This window comes from Cupressus sempervirens, chromosome 7 (genome assembly GCF_028749045.1).
Source record: "Cupressus sempervirens isolate cs-2001-9-10 chromosome 7, ASM2874904v1, whole genome shotgun sequence".
Lineage (NCBI taxonomy): Eukaryota > Viridiplantae > Streptophyta > Pinopsida > Cupressales > Cupressaceae > Cupressus > Cupressus sempervirens.
The window spans coordinates 582,207,781-582,225,450 of NC_143124.1; the positions used below are offsets into that span (position 1 = coordinate 582,207,781).

The following is a 17,670-nucleotide window of genomic DNA, read 5'->3' on the forward strand; positions in this document are numbered from 1 at the left end:
ATTTATATGTAATCAGTTATACTGCTGTTAAAGCATAGTTAGAATGCAAAATGCCACTCATGGTTAACATGAGTCACTAGGAAATAAGAACTCGCATATGACTGCTGTATGTGATTAGTATAATTCTGATATGTCTGAATTCTGGACTTAACAACCGAATGTGATCATTTCACCCACCTGTTATGCATTACTTGTTGGACACAATTAAATCTATTGAGAGATCATTTGTATCTATTCATAGTCAACATTTTCTCAGTGTACCAAGGTCTGTGATACACGATTGGAATTCTACAGTGATAACAAAACTCTTGTACTAGGTTGCACACTAACTATTTGTCAAGTTGTCTCTAGTCAAATTTTAAATTCATTGTCAGATTAGAACAGGGATCTTACAGTGGTATTGGAGCTGGTATCTTCAGAACGTATGTCCATTGAAGTCACCAATGTGAACAATAACTTTTGCTTGTATGCATGTTGCCAACCATCTGTAAGTGAGAAACTGGAGGGATAATCAGGTCTGTGATATTTAACACCACTGAATTCGTATTGAGTGAAGTTCTGGAATAAATCTGAGAACATTATATTATTGGTTCAGGTCTGTGTTTAGTCACCATTTCAGAATTAAATTTGGTTCCTTGGCAAGAGTTTGTTGTGTTATATCTAGTTGTATGGAAATCTAATAAACTTGGCAAACATTCTCATACCAAATAAACATTTGCATATTGAAGAAACTAAGCAACATCCACAGCATCCATGTTGTACACCAACTATTTGGGAAAATTCCTTGAGTCAAAGTTTAACTTCTTATATCAGACCAAGGGAGAATTATTACAGCAGTATCAAAGCCTACTTTCCTGCCATCTTGTGGGGTAGGAAAGTTATTTTATTTTCAGTTTTGCTGTTGCATTTGGAGTGACCAGCACTCTAGGTTTCTTTTCTATGGACAAACATAGGAGGACTGGTAGTTCTAGAATCTGGTGGAGTAATAAGGAATTCAACACGAAAATAGATGCTTTGCAGGAGAGTATGGAAAACCTTAAGCTTCATCAACAGAGGGTGGTAGAGAGCTTGTTGAATCCAGAGATAGTTGAGAGGACAGTGAGGTATTGGTGTCTACCTTTAGAAGGCCAACATCGAGATTGTAGGGAAAAAAGCTTGAGTTTTCCCCGACATGCGTCCATGATGCAGATGTACCTGTATTTAGTACAACTCCTGCTAGTCCCATCTGCAATGTTGATGATGGACTAATTTCACAAAGATTAGTAGATGTGTCAGTACCCTTGGTGGATAGTGGCACTGGGCTTCAACATGTTGAGGCCCCCGCAGTTGTAGTTAGTGCAGAGACAGTTGATGCATTGTTACTACTGATACTTCAGGCTCTCTTGAGGAGGAAATTATTATTGGAGATTTGAATGTGAGTTGTCATAGTGTTGCTCTAGTGCAGGAGCTAGTTGCTTCCTCAGGTGGGACCGATGCATGTATAGTCACCCAACTGTGATGCTAGTGATTTGGCTGTTACAGCGGAGTTAGTAGATGTGGTTTCATGCTTTAGCGTTATTGATTCATAGCTTGGCATAGAGTCATGTGTACAGAGTCAAGTGACGATAGTTGAGGCTCTATTAGGTGATGGGGATGCAGACAATATGGACACATTTGATGATTTGTTGGATGATGTTGTGAGTTGCACCGGGTATGATACCCCTTGTCAGATATTGGGTGACGACTTTGAGGAGGTTTTGGATGAGTCCCAGGATCAATATTTATAGGGTCTTAGTATTGAGGTGGAAGTTGAGACATGTGGGGAGATTGATATTACGAGGGCTTCTATTTTTTTGAAGGAGTTGTTTGAGGTACATAGTAGTTGTATCTCAGATGCAGAGTTGTGCAAGGAGGATAACAAATGTATGTGTGATCTTATGGTGGACAGTTCTGATTCAGTTTCCTATCACAGTGCAAATAGTGAGACACAGAGCTTGCATAGGAGTCAGGGATTACAAAGGCATTATGTGACTTATCAGTTGAAGGTGAGTGATAGTGTCATTTCTTCATCTCTTGATCATTATGATGCTATTCATCATATGCTAGCTACATCTGGTTGGGGTGCTCTTGTGTCAGATGAGCACAATGATAGTAGTCTTTCCCTAGCAGAGGTTCACGTGCTTCAAGAGGCTATTAGGATCTTGAAGCATAGTTACTCTCGGTTAGTTGATGACAGAGATTACCTTGTGGGGTGGGGTAGCACCTGTTATGAGAAATGGTTAGGGAAAGAGGAGGAGGTGGTTGAGCTCACCTGGGAGCTTGAGGTGACAACAATCTCTCTTCAGTATACTCAGTTGGCTCTTCAGGAGTCACAGTCACAGTTGGATGAACCACCATGGAGTTAGAACGAGTACAATCAATACCAACCCCAAACCCTGTTCAGTTTCATATTGTGGTTGGTGGTGAGTTTGCTTCTACGGTTGAGGATGAGGGATGTGATGATGTGGCAAATAGATTCGTCTAGGTTATGAGTGTAGTATGTATAGAGGAGGTGAGAGCATCAGCAGAGATGGGTTCTCATGATGATTTGCTTGCTTTTATTGGAAGTGAATGTATTTCTTCTTTTCATACAGCTGGTAGCATTGGGTAGTTGGCATTATCACATTTCCAGAGAGATCAGTTGTGGATTGTTGGGGAGCATATTGATGCTTCCACATATAATTTCTATTGTATTGAGTCATTTCATGGAGTATTTGCTTGAGAGCTTGGATTTACAGTAGGTTTCATACAATTAATTAGAGGGTTCTCTCATTCGGGGCTCTTGTGCTATTCGACGATTGGTGAAGAAGATTGTAGAGACCTTGGCTACAATGCTTCCCAATAGGGATTTTGTGGTTGGGCTTGTTGAGAGAGTTTCCCAGGATCCTGCCCGACCAATAGTTCAGAGTTAGAGAATGGAGCCATCTTCTGATTTCTAGTTTGATGATGATAAGCCTTTGACAAAGATTGGGAGTTTTAATCGACATTACACTGTGAGGAGTACTCATCACTTTTCTTTTGACCCACAGGTAGAGGACTTGGTTTTCAGCGTTATGGATGGTGACAAAAGGTTTTGTATTCATTACACCTGCAGAGGGCATACTTCTCTGCTAATGGAGGGAGATTTTGAGATACAGAGTATTGTGAAACAGTTGATGTGCTAGTGAATGAGATGAATCAACATCACAAACGAATGACCCAACTGATTTCAAAGCCAAGACTTGAGTTGAGAATGATCTTACTTTTTCTAAGAGTGAAATGTGATGATATAGTTGCGGCTTCAGATTTGCAGGACATTTCTTATGAGACACTGCATGAGTTGTGCACAATTGAGGTGGAATATGATGAGGATTTATGTTAGGTTAAGTCAGAGGATGCAGTTATTGGCACGAGTCCCCCAGATTATGTATTTGATGGCGATGCAATGATAGTGGGAGTATGAGCATGCAAGGATATTGTCATATCAGCAGCCACTTCTGTGTTGGTCGAGTCATCCAATGAGGAGTTTAGCAGTATGCAAGAGGTTGTATATGTGTGCTTGGATGATAGTACACTTGTTATTGTTGATGAGGTGAGCGATGTAGTGATAGAGCCATATTATACTATCGATCAACAAAGTGTTGATGTTCACTTCATAGATAGTCCTAGGTTTGACATGGATGCAACATTGTCTTATGACAATCTGTTATTTGAGGTTGATGTTGATCACTCACCTGAGTGGAGTTGGGATCAATTTTCACCATTTGTAAAGATTTAGTTTTGTGTTGTGTCAATTGGTAATGTTCTCGTGTGTACAAATTTTGACATGGCTACACCTATGGTTGATATAGTTGGCATGAGTGCATATGGTTCTCCTGTAGCTACATCTCTTCAAGGGATTGTTGATCAAGATTCCAGTCCAGTTTATATTATATTGGTGGGGACCAGGATGAAGATATTTCTTGTGGGGGATTCTTTTGGTGATATTCTAACTCCTACATAATTAGCACAAGTTTTGAGTGCTATAATGCAGGTTATGTTGTTGGTCCTGATGATGTTAGTGGTATGTAGTTGGTTCAATGTTAACAAGGATGTCACATATTACTTCATTTGGGATCTAGATGGAGGTTGGAGTTCACTATAATGGTTGGATTGCTTGAGGGCAAACAATCTTGGGAAGGGAGGACTGTAATGTCCCCATTTGTTGCCAACATGAGAATTTTAGGGATTAGCCTAATATTGGATCCTCATAGGCTAATGAGGATGGTTATAGGGTCTTCTAAGGATTGATTAATCTCCAACATTCAGGGATTTATGGATTTGGCCTTTGTTCGATATCATTTGGACTCCATTTGCCATACTTATGAGGAAGTCAAGAGTAATAGAGATGGACCCTTTCTATTTTTAAAAAGTGTATTTGGTCACATGGGGAATTATGAGGAGAGATTCCTACTTTAGACGGCATGGGCAATCAGACAAGCATTTCAAGAGATATTAAAGTTCAAGTGATTAAGTGATTTATTTCACACAAGCTCTCCTTCAATGTTGCAGCAAGTCCATATTTTTTGATTTTTGTGACGGGTTGTATGGTAGCAGGAAAGGGCTAAAAACCACCTACTCCTGCAGCCTTGAGTGGGAGGTAATTCACTTGTTTCAAACTTTAATACTTTTACAGTTTTACAATTTACTTGTTTTTGTTGAAAGTATTTTTTCTTAATCAAAGTCGTCTACTTAAAAGTCAATTTCATTTTTTATTTTGTGCTTGTAGATTGTTGAAAGATGTTGTTTGTAGGGGTAAAGAAGTGGTTGAAGAGCAAAGGTTAGAATGGAAACAGTATGGCTGCACCATACTTTCAGATGGATGGACGGATGGGAGAAACCGTACCATCATCAACTTTTTAGTTTCTTACAAGGATCAAGTGATCTTTCTTAAATCCTTGGATGCCTCGAACAAGATAAAGACGGCTGAGACTTTGGCTCAAATGCTAGAGAATATTGTGATAGAGGTTGGGGCTGAAAATGTGGTGCAAATCATAACCGACAATGCAGCGGCATATGTGGCAGCGGGTAGGATCTTCCAAGAAAAGCATAACACACTCTTTTGGTCTCCTTGTGCAGCTCATGTTATTGACCTTCTTTTGGAGGATATAGGGAAATTGGATTGGGTGAAACCGGTTATAGAGGAAGCAAGGACGATAACAAAATATATCTACAATCACCCTTGGGTCCTTCGCTTGATGAGAGACTACACCAAAGACGAGGAGTTGGTTAGACCCATGGTCACAAGATTTGCAACGATTTTTTTAACATTGCAAAGTGTTCTTAAACATATGAATCCTTTGAGGCAGATGTTTGTGTGTCCAAAATGGCTACAGTCAAGTTATTAAAAGAAGGTCGATGGGCAGAGTGTTGTACGCATTGTGTTTGACATCCAGTTTCTTGAGCGAGCTTCAGAAATTGTGGATGTGAGTTGGAAACTTCAAAATTTGATTTTTTTTTGTACTTATTAATCAAGTCTTTCATTATTATTTTATAACTCTACTCTTTGATTAATAATTGTTTTCTACTTTTCAATTGTAGGTGGTGAAGCCCTTGGTTAGAGTTCTCCGCTTGGTAGATGCCGAACAAACCCCAATGGGGTCCCTTTATGAGGCCATGGATAGGGCGAAAGAGGCTGTAATAAATAAGTACGGGGGAGAGAGTCTAAAATTTCAGCCCTTGTGGGATATTATTGATATGAGATGGAGCAATCAGCTCCACCAACCCATTCATGTAGCAGGGTATTTCCTCAACCCTTGTTATCGCTTCTCTCCATCATATGCGGATCCCAATGGAGAGGTCATGGAGGGCTTTAGTGAATGCATGTAGAGGATGGTACTCGACATTGCGGTGAGAGACCTCATTGTTGCCAAGATGGAAGTGTATCAAAATGCAACGGGCAAACTATTCTCCTCAGCCTTGGCAAAGAGAGGCAGATAGACTCAGACACCAGGTACAATATTTGGAATTTCGAGTCTCTCACATGCATGTTAAGTAGATAAATAAGCTACAAAAACTTGTCCTCATCTTGCTTTCTAACTCTTTAATATTTATCTTGTAGATGCTTGGTGGCGAAATTGGGGTGGTAATGTCCCAAATCTGCAAAAGCTTGCTCTTCGCATCTTATGTGAGCCTTGTAGCCCATCTAGTTGTGAGCGTAATTGGAGCTTGTTTGAATCTATTCACACAAAGAAGAGGAACAAGTTGGCACAAAAATGCCTAAAAGACCTTGTCTTTGTGCATTATAACCTCAAGTTGTGCATAAGAAAGGTAGTGGCAGCAGCAACTGAGCCATTTGATCTGGATGACATAGATCCTTTTGGCGATTCAACAGTAGAGGAGGAGCCTTCATTGTTCACTGAGGATGAAATATATGAGTTGGAGAGGGAGGCCATGGAGGAGGGTGGTTTTGCAGTGGGACTAGACGACATTCAGGAGGAGGGCAGTGAGAATGAGGAGTCTGAGGACAGTGACAGTTAGCACAGTGATAGTGAGGATGAGGATGATGAGGAGTCCTTGCCAGGGCCAACACCAGCACCACCACAGATGACTGCTACGGTTAGAGCTACTAGACCCCTGTTAATGTTTGATAGCTTTTGTCAGATAACTCTATGGCTATCCATATAAATATATATGAGATATTATTTTATGTGAGATGTAAACTTATTATATGAGATATATATATATATATATATATATATATATATATATAACAATAGTTAAGTTTATATAAAATAATAATTTGATTATTGAATAGACATGTCGCATGAAGGGACATGTCTATTCATGACCTATGTTCAATATAAATGAGAGGATGTTGCATATGGAAAACACATACCTAGAACACAGGCAGTGCCATTACATTTGCAGTGATCTGAGAAACATCAACATGGTATTAGAGCCAACTACAAATAAAATTACAAGTTAGAAGGAATAATCAAGCACAGAAAAAGAAGAAAATGTCTGAGTCTATATGTCTTCACGTGTGATACAAATAATTATTGTATCCACCTCTATGAACACCGTTCAGATTAATTATACAGTAGCTAAGATTTTTTCTCTAAGCAGCATTGAGATTTTTAGTGTGCTCGATCTGGAAATGATCTTAAACTTCTTATTTTATACCTAAAGGCCCCTCGCATGAGCATCTAAGAAAAGAGTTACACGAAAACATCAGTATTAGGCATGGTAAATAATTTACTGTGAATATTTCGAAAATAAATTTCCAGTGTCAGAGATTTTGAGGGCCGGATAAAATAATAAAAGGAATTGACTCTTCATCTGAATATTGATAAAAGACGATTAAAGGAGCAATAAAGCTATACAGGTGATAAAGATGACAGTCTCCAGGGAAAAACATAAGTCTCAAGTGTTTCCAGCCATTATTTTGAGTGGAGGAAATTCAAGCCTAGAATAACGATAGACTGGAAGAGTTTCCAATTCAGCGTATATGGTTGCCATGTCATGTAAGGAAGGCCCAATAGGCCCACTACGATCCCAATTAGAATATGAAGTTGTCGCTAATATTGAGCAGCCACACCAGCATGAAGTCCAAGAAGAGATCAAACCAATGACTAATGTTTTTGACAATCAAATTCATATACAGATGGTGTCGAGAGATCTATGGCATCAAACAATAAATTGAACCAACATTGATGAAAGTCAAATAGAGGAATCCACATTAGACCCAATGATGGTGCGGTGCTTTATTAAACTACAACAATGGAGATTACACGGCAATCCTTGATATACAAAAACAGTGACTTGTGATAAGGCAATGTTTGTGCAATTAAAATAACATTGAGAGCTTTATTCAGCAATAGAAATTTCAGTATAGTTATCCAAACAATTATAGGATATCAATTGAATGACCAACAGTATGAATATTGGCAGAAATTAATATAACAAACAAACCGATGATTAATGATGGAAAAGACTCTAACAGGTAAGCATGATTGAAGAGAAGAGTTCAAACCCTATGGAAATAAGCATTTGACTCTTCCTCGCCAACAATTATGGAAAATAAAAAGTTCCTCTGCAAACAAATAGATTTTGTTAATGTTCAATATTCTTGAAGTTGAATATAATATATATTAGAATGATCTTTATATAATATAATTATTGAGAATAATTATTAAATGAAATTTTTATTATTATATGAGCTATTTACCTTGATCTTTTCCTCCGAGAATGTTCTTGTAGGAAAAAGAGGAAGATTAAGATTCAGAGGAAGAAGACTGAGGATACTATTTGGTTAACCTTCAGTGAACTCGATTTTTATTGATTAAGAGGGAGTAAACCATGCTGAGATGGTTTCTATAATGATCTATAAGTTGTCACGGTCAAGAGGAATGTGACCATGTGACTTTTATATGAGCCTATCCCCTGTGTACATCATGAGGAAGTGACAACTTCCAAATGATCATCACTTGTATTTGGGAGAAGTTGTTGTAAGGTGACGATCTTACAATCAACTTGTATTATGAGATTAAATAAATTGAGTAAATGGTGAATGTCTTGTATCTCAACATTTTGGGAGGCCTTTACTCTTAGAGTACTTGGTGAATATCATTGATATTCTGGGAGGCCAATACTCTTGATATCAAATGTGATATCTAAATGTTTTTGAGTAAGCGGTGAATATCATTGATATTCTGGGAGGCCAATACTCTTGATATCAAATGTGATATCTAAACGTTTTGAGTAAGTGGTGAATATCATCGATATTCTGGGAGACCAATACTCTTGATATCAAATGTGATATCTAACCTTGTTTTTTGAGTACTTGATGAATATTGGATGTCGATATTTTGGGAGATCAAAACTTTTGATATCAAATGTGATATCTTACCCTAGTTTGAGTAATTGATGAATATCATATGTTGATATTCTGGAGATCAATACTCTTGATATCGTATGTGATATTAATGGTGGAAAACTTCTGAGATATCCTTAAAATTCTAATATTACCAATGGTGTAATATTTGTCTTGTGATTATCCTCCCTTGCTAAGTGGGAGTGTTAATGTTTGGTAGCTTCTGTCAGATAACTCTATGGTGCTATCGATATAAATATATATGAGATATTATTTTATGTGAGATGTAAACTTATTATATGAGAGAAATATATATATATATATATATATATATATATATATATATATATATATATATATATATATATATATATATATATATATATATATATATATATATATATATATATATATATATATATATATATATATATATATATATAACAATAGTTAAGTTTATATAAAATAATTATTTGATTATTGAATAGACATGTCGAGGATGTTGCATATGCAAAACACATACCTAGAGCACAGGTAGTGCCATTACATTTGCAGTGATCTAAGAAACATCAACAACCCCTCCCTCTCCTATAGCTTTTACTAGAACTACTGGGATGGGGAAGAGGAAGAAGTAGACTAGTTTCATATTGAACTTGACATTTGTATTTGCTTATATTTTGACAAAGACAATTCGGTATTTACTATTTGTAGCTTGTTTCAGAGTTTGTAGACTGTGACTACATCGGCCTTCCACACGAGGATGCGATTTTGTTACTTATTGCATTTATATATATCTAGATCAGTTTGTTTGGTTTGCTTACTCATTTACTGACTCAATACATGTGAAAAAAATGCATTTTAAATTAAATTAAAGTCATTTTTAAAATTCCTGATATTTTCCCGAGAAGTTGCCGATTTCTCTCCGATATTTGCCAAGAAATTTTTTTTGGGCCTTGCTGAGAAGTGGCCGAGAACAAGAAATTGAACTATGGTCTTACGTATTGAGGGAGTTAAGATTAAAGGGAATATAAAGAACTCTAGGGCAGTTACGTTGAGGAAAAGACGCGAAAAGAAATGGAATTCCTCTAGAGATAGATAAATTGGAGAATTTAGACTTCTAAAAGTGAAGAATATTGCAGAGTTTGAGATTATTACTAGCTTCTAGAGATTATATATACTTTCCAAGAGGATATTATCTTCAAAATTGGAAGAACTTCTCTGAACAACTTAGCATTTAGGAAGTTGAGGATCAAGTTGAAATTTGTTTGAAACCAAGTGAATCAGAGTATTGTTTTTTTATTGAAAACATTCTCAGTACAATGATAGGGAGTCTTGTATTGAACAATGGAAGACCTTTTGAATAAATTGGGTTTCTTAATATAAAGCTTGCTCGTCTAGGTAATTGAGGAGTTAAGACAACTGATGAGCAATGGAAGGTAATATAAAAGAAAGGGATTTTGAGCCTTCGATTTTGTAAACAAGAAATATAGGAATGGTTCATCTTTCACTATAATAGGTGTTTCTGGGAACTACATGAGCAGGTGCGTGGTGAGACTAACATAATTTAGATTGAAGCTTGAGGCAATGGTGTATGAGCCATTGGGATTAAACTGTACATTAAGCTTTCATGTTCATACTACTTTGGGACGAAACATTGGTGCAAGCCATCTGTATTAGTAGAGAATGGTGTCAATTTATCACACGATTTAGTGGGTCGAGCATTCCAGTACGTTCTTTAACAATGGATGAGACTGAGTTTCCAATGTTCAAAATGAGAGTCTGGGATTGAAGGCAAGTAGAAAAATAAAGGGAGTTTATTCACTGCTTGAATAGTATCTTCGAACTGGTGAAGGTCTTGAAGTCTTGTGTGTTTTTTGGCAAAGGTAAGAGATATCCAATGTTTAGAAATAGTAGAACTCCCATAATTGACTTGGCTGCATTGTGGAATAGACTATACAAAAGGGTCAACACGAACCATAAAGGTTAGATTACTATGATTTCTTTTATGATATTTTGTTTAAAAAATAACGATAACAATGAGCAACTGTGTTTCTCTTTAAAGTTCCTTTGTTTTAACAAATGTTGCACAATAGTAAGGTCGTGTCCTTCATAGTGTAATTTTTGTTTAAAGGAAACTCTTTGTTAAGAAAGAACTTAGGCTTGTATTGAAAATTATAGTTTGGTTCATTGTGCGTTATTCTATTGCTATCAGTCCTAGCTAAATTTGAACAGTAGCTTATGAAACTCATCAAAGTGCAAACTAATAGTCAATGTATTTGAACATTAAACATTGAAGTAGTTTCAAAGAGTGTAAAAAAGTAGTGGTCAATGAGGGTGGTATTTTACATAAAAGGAGTCCATATGAACCTAGACATGGCTTTCGAAGTTGCAAAAATGAGATTATGCAATTTTCTAAACAAATCAGACATATAGATCAAAAACCACCCACACTACCATGTAGAGCACAAAATTCTGCCCCAAATAAAAACAAAATGCTTGAAAAAGGAGTCTGGATAATTGAGATATTGTTGTTTGAAAATTGTTTGTGTAATTATGATGCCTAAGTTGCTGTCGGACCTCCAAACTTCAAGCGGCTATAGATCTGGCCTCTAGTGTGTGATTTGGATGAGAAAAAAGTCAACCTTACAATTTGGAACCTCCTCAATGTGATGGCAATCTTTGATTTACATCAATAAGCTTCAACTTTTCCCTACAATAGAAAGCCACAAAGAACCCACAAAATCCACCAAAATATGCACTCAAATGACCCTCCAGTGGCACTCACTTGACTTTGATACCAAGTAAGAATTTTGCAGTAGCAACAACCCAAGATCTAGAGTCCAATAAATAGCACAAAAGCAAGAGAGACAAAAAGGATAAGAACATACTGTATTCTCATCAATGATCCAATAACTGAATTGCTAAACTGAACTAAGTAGAATGTACAAGTGTTTGCTTATGTAGGCAAGGTAATAAGTGAACATGATAACCAGGAGATAACTTATCAGCCACATAAGGTGGAATCATAGTAAAGAGTTTCAGTTGTTTCTATCAAACTCCAGTATCAGACTGCATCATTAATTTTACCCTTTTTTAATTATTGGTTCAGTATTTTGGATAGTTTAGTGTGTACTTTTTTCTGGATGTCAAGGCATCTTCTTTAACAAGAACCTTGCATTAAGAAATTATTCTATTGGTCATATACAGATATTGGAGATCACTATTCTTGTGCTTGGATATGTTACAGACCATGATATCTTGCTCATCTTCTACTTAAAGTTTCATACTATGTTCCACGGAGTTTCCGGGACGGGGATGTTTTAGGGGACGGGGACGTGTTTCCGGTACGGGTACGGGTCGAAGCCAAAATTTAGGGGACGGGACATCAGGGGACGGCGATTAAAAGCATAGGGGATTTTTTTTAATATAGAGACAAAATTCAAATATGTATATCATAACATTGATAAACCATTCACCATAGACATTTTAGAAGATAAATACATGGAATATTATCAAATGGCAAATACTAAGTGCTTCCATTATAACAATATCACATACATATATAGCAAAAATTAAAATGCCTAAAGGCTTCAAGTATCATGCTGAAATCAGAATGAAATAAAGAGAAGTCCAACTAAAATAGTTGGTAAATAGTAAATACCGAACGTAGTCTTGCCTCACTAAACACAATCTTTGCTCATTGCTGCTACTGCTCTTATGTTTTTTTCCTTCCTCTTAGCAAGTATGCTAAATCGAAAAATGAGTAGAAGAGTTAGTGTTTTAATGGACCAAATATGGGTTGCATATTGTTATTATGTCTTTAAGATGACTAGGGGCCACACGAACAACAAAAATTAGGAAAAAATGTTTTTTTGGGGATGGTTTGCCTTTACCAGATTGACTGGAAAAAAGGGGACGGCCAGCAGTTTCGGGGCGGATAGGGGACGGCAAAACTGTCCCCGATACTGCTGGCCGTCCCCAAGTTTCCTGCCCAAAAAAATTGGCCGTTTCGGGGACGTTTCTGAATTCTTCAAAAAAGGGACGTCACAGGGTACGGCCAAAATCCGTACCCGCGTCCCCGTTTCGTACCCGGTACGGGTACTAGGGTACAGAGGCAGGGGACGCGTCCCCGTGGAGCATAGGTTTCATAAGAAAAGAAATCTACAATGAATATTAAAGAAATCTATTCCAAATTTTCATTAGAAAGTGGAAGGTGAATGATTGTGAATGATTAGAAATTTGAAAATATACTAGAGAGCAACATTGAGATTAGGTTTTGTGCAGATCTTCAGGATTTGGATTTTCAAGACTTTTTCCTAATCTATTTAATGCAGAATCCACCTCATTAATTTCAACATTCCAAGGTAGTGACTTACAAAATAGACAGGGTTTAGACACATACTTTACGATGGAGTGTTTTTTCACATAACAGTTTGTAATGATGTTATTTTTGTAGTTTCTTAAATGAAAAACCTAGATATTAATCTATATTTTTTATTCAGAAGTTCCTTATCCTAAAGCTTTCACTTTCAAACACGAATCATGCTGTGAAAGGTTTACCAAGAAGTTATTGTGACACAATATACTTTTCACTTGGACAAGTGAAATATAACACACGATTTCTTTTAACGAGTCTTCTTCAACACCTTAACAAAACCCTAACATTTAACATTTTCCTCTGAGTAATTTTAACAATAATACTAATTGGAATGCACTTACGAGATTTTTCATAAAAATTCTCCTTTTCTAGATGGTATCTTGGTTGTTAAAAGAGGTAACATAATTTTTTGAGATTCATTTCAAAGAAAGCGTGTGTTTTAAGCTTGAGGTAAATGCAATAGAATTCTACAAACATGTGTCATTTACATATTCACAAAACTTTTGGGTAGTTTTTATCACGATTAGAAGGTGAAGACATATGGATCAATGATGGCTTTGATTAATTCTTTAATTTGGGAATTTATACTAAGGACATTGTTTATAGAGTGCTTTTAATTTCATGCAGATCTCAACTTATTTTCATTTTTCAGGATATATTTATTTTTTTGAATTACTTTCCACTTTCCTATATCTTTCACAAAAGAATATTAGTTAACTGTCAAATTAAGATAAAATACCTTGTGTTATCCACTGTTGTCGGTAAATTCTATATTGTAGCTGACGGGTAGAATAGTATCCAAACGGGTGCATGACAATTGAGTCACCCCTTCGGGAAAGTATATGTACACCTTCCGGAAGGGACCTTGGAATCATCATCATTGGAAACATTGTAATGAGAATATTGCGTATATGAATAAAGTATCTGTTCTGTGTTATATCTTACTATACTACATGCATTAAGTATCCTTTTACCCTGTATGGTAAACATTTGGTGCCATTGCAAGATGAACCTAGAATGAAGGAAGTGTGATGAAGATTAATGCATAATTTGCTTAATAAGCATAGAATAAGATAAAAGATAAAGATGAAATACGCACAACACATGAAGTTTTAATTTTAGTACAATAGGCGGAGCGCAGATAGAAGCTTCAACAGATTGTCGACGGACACCAAGGGGTAAAGGGGCATAGACAGAGGGAGTGCATTCACCTAGCCGACTGAGAAGTGCCGAGGAATTGCTAGAATAGACTCGACAACGATTAAATTTGGTGGAAGAGACAAGGGAGGAGTTCCTTAACTTGTATACGCCAAGGGTAGAGAATCTGAATGGAAGGGAAGCAACTCGCATGGCCCAAAGTGCCAAAGGAGCACGAGCTTGGAGTGAACTCTTCATTCCTGATACAACCGACAAACGGATACAAGGAGAGAATCGAACAACTTCACTTGAGGAAGATCTTTTCTCACCAGGTAATGCGGTTGTTGGAAGTAGGATGGTTGTCCGAAGCAGTGCAGTTGTGTAGAACAGCATGGGTGTGCAGAAAAATGCGGTCACTCAAAACAATGCGGGTACACAACAAGTACCTCAGAATCAGAAGAAAGTAATAATGGTAGGACCAAAGTAGAAATTGCCGAAGTTTAATGGAGACGGGACAACAGATTCAATTAGACACTGCAAGACGTGTGAAACAATATGGAGGACAAACAGTGTAACAGATGAAGTTGATTGGGTCCGGCAGTTTCCAGCAACCCTACGGGGCATAGCAATTGATTGGTTTGTAGACGCAGATCCTCAGAAGCTAACTACATGGGCAGAAGTTAGAAAGGAGTTCATAGTAGAGTTTCAACTGCTAAGAGATGACAATGAAATTGTAGTAGAGATATACAACACAAAGCAAGGAAAGAACGAAACGATCCGTGCCAATGCAAGATTGCTGAAAGAGTTGGTGGGGAAGATGGAGAGCCAACCGATTGACGGATTGAAAAAAGGATGGTTTGTGGAGGGGCTGCCGTTGGCTCTGAAGGAGAAAATGAAGATTGTGTCTCCAGCATCGTACACAGATGCATATAATAGGGCGATGGATTTGGAAAGCGAACAAAAAACAAGTAAGAAGAAGAAGAACAAATCGTCGGATTCAGACGATTCATCGTTCGAAAGTAGCAGCAGTGATGAAGAATCAAGCAAGTTTGAGCGTTATACAAAGGATATGCTATGAATGATGAAATAATTTAAAAATTTGAAAAAGAATCCGGACTCGGTAAAGCGAGAATTGTGGTGTACGGAGTGTAAGGAGGAAGGCCACACAAAGGGTTCATGTCCGAAGAAACAATTCTGTGATATTTGCCAAGTGGCAAGACATTCCATAAAGAAGTACTCGTTTAATGTGAAGTCAAAAGGACACCATCAAGTGTTACTAACGCAGGAAGTGTCCACCTGAAATAATACAAACAATGATGCAACCTTAGGAGGTTATCGCAACAATAATTGGCATGGAAGGGGGGAAATACGAATAACAATAATAATAATGGAGGTTGGAGTCGGATTCAATACGATGTGAGTGGACGACCAATGATACAGTGTTGTGCGTGTAACCTCTGGGGGCACTTCGCCAGAGATTGTACCACGAGGGAGATGTCATAGCTCTTATGCAGATGATGTGGTCCGGAACATCACAATGATTCAGAATGCCCAAAGTAGGGGGTAAATTTGCTAAGTATCAAAGCATGTGATGAGAAGGTTCTAGCCATTACGCGTGAGCAAGCTAAGAAGACGAAATACACTGATGCAGAAGAAGAAAAGGAGAGGTTACAACAAGCACGAACAGAGTTGGAAAGACAGATGAAAACAGGAAAGTTGCAAGTAAAAGATACTGCCAATACCTCGAAAAGGAACTTAGCTGAACAAAACATGATAAGATAGGTAATGCAAACAAAAGTCCCTATTAAATTAAATGACCTTCTCACAACGCCTCAATTATAGACGACCATTCTGAATATGTCAACGCTTTCGAAAGCAACGGAGGAAACAGGAAGGGATGGTAGTGGAACAGTGGCAGCAGACCCGATGCCTTTGGCACTCACAACAAGAAGGCATCCGGTAGTGGTCGAGATGGGCATTCTGGGAACTGTACTTATAGACACAATTGTGGACAGAGGGTCAGGCATGAATGTGTTACCAGAAGATATATGGAAAAAGTTAGGACAACCTACGCTGTGGCCACCTACATTCTAGTTACTCACGGTGGATCAACATGGAATCAAACCTTTGGGAACCTTGATGGCACAGCCGATAACTATTGGAATGTAACCATTTTTACTAGATTTCGTGGTCATTCCACTGAAAAGAAAAGGGTATGATGCTATCCTTGGATGGGGTTCGTTGGTGCAACCAAAAGTAAAACATGACTGGAAACGAAATACTCTATCCATAGAACGTGGAGGCAGAAGATTCATAATTGACCTGCACAAACAAATGGTGGGGTAGGAGGTAGCGTCATTAGACTTAGAAGGTGGAGGCGAGAGTGACAATGAAGGAAGGAAGAGAATGGAACCGGACAAAGGAGTATTGAGATTAGGAGAGTCGAATGATGATGACCTAGATTCAGTGAACGGACTACTCCACTGGCAGATGGAAGATTACGAGCTCTTCCCGAGTTGTAACATGTTGGGTGTTGAGGAGGGAAAAGAAGGGAATGAGTTTTTGAAGGAGTATAGTGAAATAAAGGAGGGAGAAGTACAAGTGGATGAGACGTCGGCCCACACGTTTGTAGTATAGCACGGTACTACGCAAAATAGATAATTTATTCATATATGCAATATGTGCTCAATGCTTACAATTTGAATACAATGATTATAGTGATCCTCCAAAGTCCATTTCAGACGGTGTACATATACCTTCCCGAAGGGTTGACTCAACCGTCACGTGCCCGTTCGGATACTATACTACCCATCGGCTACAATATAGATTTTACTATTAATAAACCGTTTACCTTGTACGGTAAACAACGTTTAGCGAGGACAAACCTATAAAGTATGAAGAGCCTACTGTGAAAACGATGAACTTGGGAGATGAGGCTAATTCGAAAATTTTTCTTGTAGGAGAAGATTGGATTCCAGTTTTGAAGGTAGCAACGTTCAAAATATTTATGGAGTACAAGGATGTCTTTGCCTGGACGTATAAAGATTTAAAAGGAGTGCTACCAGAGTTATGTGTCCACAAGATACCGTTGATAGAAGGTGCAGTACTTGTATGGAAGTAGTTGTATCGAATGAAAAAAAACTATGTTGCACGATCATAGAGATCGATCGGATGCTGGAAGTAGGAATTATCTTTAGAGTGCAGATGAGTGAGTGGGTATCACCAATCTAATATCTCTGAAAAAGGACACCACACATATAAGAATATGTGTAGACTTCTGATGCTTAAATGCGGTAACAATCAA

The 17,670-nt window shown here is 37.6% G+C and overlaps 1 protein-coding gene across 6 annotated transcripts in view; it reads left to right on the forward strand.

The window, feature by feature from the left end:
• LOC149548098 (uncharacterized) overlaps positions 1-17,670 on the forward strand; it is a 213,162-nt gene that overhangs the window by 83,775 nt on the left and 111,717 nt on the right. The window lies entirely within an intron of this gene.